The sequence below is a fragment of the Nelumbo lutea genome, chromosome 7 (genome assembly GCF_056320005.1).
Source record: "Nelumbo lutea isolate HS-2025 chromosome 7, American lotus-T2T, whole genome shotgun sequence".
Taxonomy (NCBI): domain Eukaryota; kingdom Viridiplantae; phylum Streptophyta; class Magnoliopsida; order Proteales; family Nelumbonaceae; genus Nelumbo; species Nelumbo lutea.
Genome location: NC_142690.1, coordinates 32,298,679 through 32,304,960, shown reverse-complemented (window position 1 = coordinate 32,304,960; position 6,282 = coordinate 32,298,679). Strand labels below are relative to the sequence as shown.

General features: G+C 41.6%; 1 pseudogene; it reads right to left on the bottom strand.

Annotated features, from left to right (window-relative positions):
• Positions 1-2,724: 2,724 nt before the first annotated feature.
• On the bottom strand, positions 2,725-4,146 carry LOC148846002 (NDR1/HIN1-like protein 10; annotated as a pseudogene).
• Positions 4,147-6,282: the final 2,136 nt, after the last annotated feature.

Below are 6,282 nucleotides of genomic sequence, written 5' to 3'. Positions count from 1 at the left end.
GTCAATCCGGGTGTGAGCTCTACATTTATAGCCTTAATTCCAAAAAAGAAAGATGCATCCCACCCGAAGGATTTTATGCCAATTAGCTTGGTAAATAGCTTGCATAAGATCATTGCAAAAGTGTTGTCTTTGAGGCTGAAGGAGATATTGCCAGATATCATTGCACATTATCAAGGAGCTTCTGTGAGTGGAAGACAAATTACTGATCAAATTTTAATTGCTAATGAGAGTGTGAAGAACTTTAAGAGGGATAAGAAGGAGTGGTATGTTTGTTGGACTTGGAAAAGGCTTATGACTTGGTGGACTGGGATTTCTTGAGGAAAGTTTTGACTAAATTTGGGTTTGGGGCTAGATGGTGTAAGTGGATCATGGGTTGTGTCCAGAATTGTCATTATACAGTGCTAGTGAATGGGACAGTGGTAGATTTCTTTCCAGCCAGTAGGGGTATAAGACAAGGAGACCCCCTCTCTCTTTTCTTGTTCATTCTAATTGCGGAGGTATTGGGGAAACTGATTCCCCGAGCAGATTCTAGAGGGCTCATTAGAGGCTGGAGAGTTGGGAGGGTGGAAAGCCCCCTCGCTCACCTACAGTTTGCTGATGACACGATTCTGTTTTGTGAAGGCGGTAATGTGAGCTTTATCGGGAACTTGAAGTCGGTGATACAACTGTTTGAGCAAATGTCCAACTTGAAGGTTAACCTTGGGAAAAGCTGTGTATTGGGGGTGAATATGGAGGAAGGAGAGATCAGGGAGAGTGCTGAAGTGCTGGAGTGTGAAGTCTCGGGGTGGCCTTTGAACTACTTAGGGTTGCCATTAGGTGATAATCATATGAGAGAGAGCTTTTGGAACCCGGTGGTGGAAAGGTTTGAAAAAAGGCTGGTATCCTGGAAAAAGAACTACCTCTCTCTTGGTGGGAGAATTACACTAATTAAGACCACACTTGCTAACTTACCCATCCTTTTCCTGTTGGTGTTTAAAATCCCAGTGAAGGTTTCTAACAGATTGGAGAAGCTAATGAGAGATTTCCTGTGGGAGCCGGGAGAGGAGAAGAGGGATCATAGAGTTAGCTGGGAGATAGTGTGTAGGCGTAAGACTTGTGGTGGTTTGGGGCTTGGGAATATTAGGAGAAGGAATATGGCTCTTTTGGGAAAGTGGTTGTGGAGGTTCCCTATGGAGAAGGAGAAGCTATGGGCTAGAATAGTGGCAAGTATACATGGGCTGGAGCACAATGGATGGGGCGCTAGAATCAGAGCTAGGATCACAAGCAATTCTCCTTGGAAAGCCATTCATGGCTTGCTACTAGCTTTCTCCCCTAATATCAGGTATTATTTGAATTCCGGTAACTCAATAAAATTTTGGGAACAAACTTGGGTAAGGAGTGCCCCTCTAAAGGACTAATTTCCTTCTTTGTATTCTCTATCTGATTTGAAAAATGAACCAATCTCATTTTTCACCACCCCGTCCTCTTCCACTTTTGGGATTGGGTGGAACTTGGGTCTAAGAAGGGATTTGAGGGACTCAGACTTCGATAGTATTTCGAGCCTTATTGCACTTCTTGATAACGTTGTCTTAGACCCCACTAGGGCGGATTCTAGAATTTGGACACCTACCCCCAATGACATCTTTTCTTGTGCTTCCTTCTTCAATGTCTTAAGTCAGTCCACCAGTCCTACTTTCCCCCCTTTCCCTATTGATGAGGTTTGGTGTAGAGCAATACCTCCTAGGGTTGGTAGTTTTTGTTGGGAAGCCTATCGGGAAAGAATCAACACTGGTGATCTACTCCAAAAGAAGAGACCCAATACTTGCTTGTCACCTCATTGGTGTGTTCTTTGTAAAGTGGATGGGGAGACTGGTTTTCACTTACTGGTGTCTTGCCATCTTGCGAGGTCAATTTAGGATTGGGCTTTCTCCCTATTTGGATGTAGCTGGTATCCTCCATCAGACTTGTAGGGCCTTTTTTCCCCTTCTTTTTTAAGGTGGCGGATAAAAAGGGGAAGGACTATGTGGAGAGGACTAAGGGCTGCAGTATGTTGGACACTTTGGGAAGAAAGAAATTCCAAGATATTCTCAGAAGCTGAGAGAGGAGCAACAGATCTGAGGGCTATCATACATATTAGGGCTGTATAGTGGCTGAAATCTTTGCAGCTATTCACAGATTACACTGTGGATGACATGTTGAGGAAGTGGGGTGAAATTGCAAATTGCACACAGACCAAGTCAGTACTGAGTGTGTCTTGGACCCCTCCACCTATTGGATTCTTGAAATTAAAGTTTGGTGGGTGTAGTAGGGGAAATCCGGGACAATCGGGGATTGGGGGTGTTTTTAGGGATGAGAATGGGGTCATTTCTGCTATGTTCTCAGGCCCAATTGGAGTGGGTGATTCCCTTAGAGCTGAGATCTTTGCAGTTATGGAAGGAGTCCAGAAAGCTAAGGATTTGAACATCAGGAAACTCATAATCGAAGGGGATTTAGAGGGGGTGATAGGGTGGCTGAATAAAGATAACGATGGCTTATGGAAGTACAACAATGAGAGGAGGAAATTTAAGTGGCTGGTGCGGGAGATGGAAGTTAAGATATGTTGGGTTAAAAGATCGGCTAATTCCCTAGCTAATGGTTTAGCTAAACAAGGGGCAGAAAGGGATTCACTGTTTTGGGCTAAGCTGTAACTTAGTGTTTTTTCCTTTTTTCCTTTTCTTGAGGTCCTTTGTTGCTCTTGGAAGACAAGTATGTTTGTCTTCCTCTTGTAAATCTTCTATTGATGATTTAATGAAAGTGTTATTGGTCAAAAAAAAAAAAAGAAACTCCATTTACAGATCTTGAACCGAAGGTCGGCATCACATTTTGGATTAGACAATGGAGACATAGAGGACAGAGTCTTGCCTTTGGGAATAGTGACATCAATCCCATCGCATATAACCCTAATCCCGACCTTCTTAGTCTTGAGAGTCCCCACCTTCACCTTCACCTTCATGTCCATCTGAATCTCCAAAGTAACTCGTTCTTTCTCCTCAGATCTGACTTGAACGAATTAATGGACTCGACATCCAGATCTCCACCGCCACTCAAGATTGAAGCTGTCAGCTTAGTGGTGTTCTTGGTGCCATGAGTGAAGAACGAGAACGATCTGTTATCCATGCAATTGGAGTTCATGGTCACAGTGATGGGGTCGCAGAAGAAGACTATATTCTTGTTGGGATTTCAAGCTGAGATCGCGAGATCGAGATGAGAATTTAGGCAAGTAGTGGAGTCCTTAGTGGTGGTGACATTGAATCGGGAGATCCTCAGCATGGAGACAAAGAAAGTGGGGCACCATGGGTGATAGAGAAGATAGAGAACTCAGACGGCAATGGTGGCGAGGAAGACGAGCGATGATAAGGAGCGTACTCCAGAGGCAGCAGAGAAAGCAACAACTATGGCGGTGTCGGTGGGACCTGAGGGGCTGAGACTGGTAAGCAGGGTGGTGGCACTGTAGAGTTGGGCTTTCGTTCTCTCTCCTTCCACCGGTGCACGCCCAGTTCGGTTGTGCTTATAGGTAGCCCGGTGATGTCTGTTGATGCCGGTGAGTTAGTTCAACATTAGAACCAGTTTGTTCCCTTAATAGAGAACCGAGTCCAACCTCCCCTTGTGCAAACCAAAGGGCATTTTAGACTGGTAAAGACTATTTTAGGAAGTTTGAACAATAGATCCATCATGTGATGTCACATGTAAATGGTTTATGACAGAGAGTTGACGGTAGGGGAGGTCTTAGACAATTGTCAGAAACAGTAGGGATTTTCCAAGACAATTTATAAACAGTAAGGGTAGAGTTTCTCAATTAGCTAAACAGTAGGGGCAGTTAGAGAAATTTTCCCTATTTACAATTATGATGTCACAGGTCATTGGGTCAACCCAGTGGTTGAACCACTTGACCTGTGACTTAGTGGTCTTTCCGGTTCGGTGAATGGTTGAGCCTTACAACATTGCTCCATGCCGTTGGCTGGTTTTAAAAATGCATGAAAATCACTTAAGAGCAACAATTCCTAGTCCAGGGCATAGAATAGTAACTATAAACGGATAAAATAATCAAATTAAAAACGTAGTTGATACATTGCCACCTTCCTCTACAATTCCTGGTCCAGGGCATAAACACCAGATGGTAGGATACATTGTTGTATGATAATGATCCAAATGGTAAAAAACTGATCTGTTTTCCAATAACACTCCTAATGAAACCCATCAAAAGTTTAGAATTTATGGTTTAGGAGATTTCATGGGTAATGCTCATCAACTAACAAGGTCATTACCCAATGCTGGTCTTAGTTATCTGGGGTCTTAGGACAGGTTGAATGGGTACAGTCCTAACCTTTGGCATTTTTATTTTCTTTCTGCACAAAGTGGCCACCCTCAGACTTGAACCCATGTTCTGACACATGCCAGCCCAAAATTTTATCATTATACCAAGTAATGGTCCCTACAGTGATACCCATCAACTGTTGGGCTCAAATCCACATGGAATGCTGATAAACACTTCAAACATAAATTGATCCAAAGGATACTGTTAATTTTCATAAAATTTTACATAAAAGATCAGAGAACTGGAAAAGAAATATGATGTTACCGTCAGCAGAAAACTGGCAAATATATATACTAGAAAATCAGGCAATGCATCTCCTTCTGCAAGATATGTGTCCCATAGACGTGTTACAAGGTGGAAAGGGATCTGTAAGAGGAAAACATAAACATATATGAGTAAAGCCTGTAATGCTATTTTGGAAACTTGGGACTCTCCAACACGATGAAAGGTCAGTCCCAACCATAAATTCTATCTATAGTACCAAAACTGAAAAAGAAAAGTACAAATAAGAGTACAGTGACGTCGAGTTGATGAAAAATACCTCACGTATTAGAAGACAGTTGAACCAGCGGAAAGCAAATTGAAGAAACTCCAGTCCTTGCTCTTCCATGTGTCTTGAAACCGGTTCTTGTTGCCAAATAAATGAATTTATCAAAACAGGTTCTTGTTGCTCTTCTGTATACATATATATATATATATATATATATATATATATACAGAAGAAACTATCTATAGACATTGATAGATACCTTTGTTAAACAAACTAGAACACACCATACTTCAAGGGATATCTATTGTTTGGGTTATTGGGTAAGCAATTAACAACATGATTTACTATCAGCAGGAGACAGGATCAACCATTTAATGAATGTTCTTAAAGCAAAGACTAACTTTTTAGGCCCTCTAACTGATTACCATGATCAGGCAGAGGCAACTAAAGTATTGGAGTTGGGTTGCAGGGTATTTTATGTGTTTACCAAAGTTTATGAGATGTTTATTTAAGGCTATCTTGTATTTGACCTTTTTCTTCATTTGTCTTAGTAAATTTTCTTCCTTACAATCCAACCATTAGAAATACCTGTATGGACCATCAGTATTATGTTTATCAAGGTGCTGAATTTTGATGGAAGTTCTGTAGGTAACCTGATCCCTCTGGAGTTGGGGTATTTTTAGAGATGTGGAAGGAAGAATTTTGGCTCTTTTCTCTGGATTAATTTGGCTGGGTGATTCGCTTAGGCGGAGATATTGGCACTATTGCAAGGGCTCAGATTGGAAAAACAATTGGGTTTTCAGCAGCTGGAAGTGGAGGGAGATTCAAAACTGGTAACAGACTGGATGAAAGAAAACAGCTTAGGCAATTGGACTCTTAGACAACTGTAAGGGAAATTTGGAACCTGGTAAGGGAGCTTAGAGTAGAGTTCAAATGGGCTAAAAGGTCAACAAATGCCTTGGCCGATGCTTTAGCAAAGCAAGGGGTTATAGGGAAACTTTATTTTGGGCATGTTTGTAAGACTGTTGTCATGTGGGGATCACTTTTTGAAGGTGAAAGTTGTAGTATCTTTTTTAAAATTTAATAAAAGTTACTGTTTCCAATAAAAAAAAAATGTCTTAATCATTTAATTGATAAATGAGAGACCTGGAGGTGAATACCCTGCCCCACTAGGATCCTGTAGCCATTTTCCTTACTTCATAGTGGTCATGGATCAGGATTTGGGTGCTGTCCATGAAGAAGTAATCAGCAATTTTGACATCCTGGTTGACAACAACAAGAGAGCTGAAAAGGTCTCCATAAGATGACGGTTAGAATACCAGAAAGTACCATCACCAACCCTATAGGTGATCCCTTTTGTTAATTCAACATAAGCTTCTTCTATGCCTTTCCACACCAAGCATCCAAATGACTTTTCTTACCCCCACAATAACATAAAGCCACTAAATGTTGGTCCAAG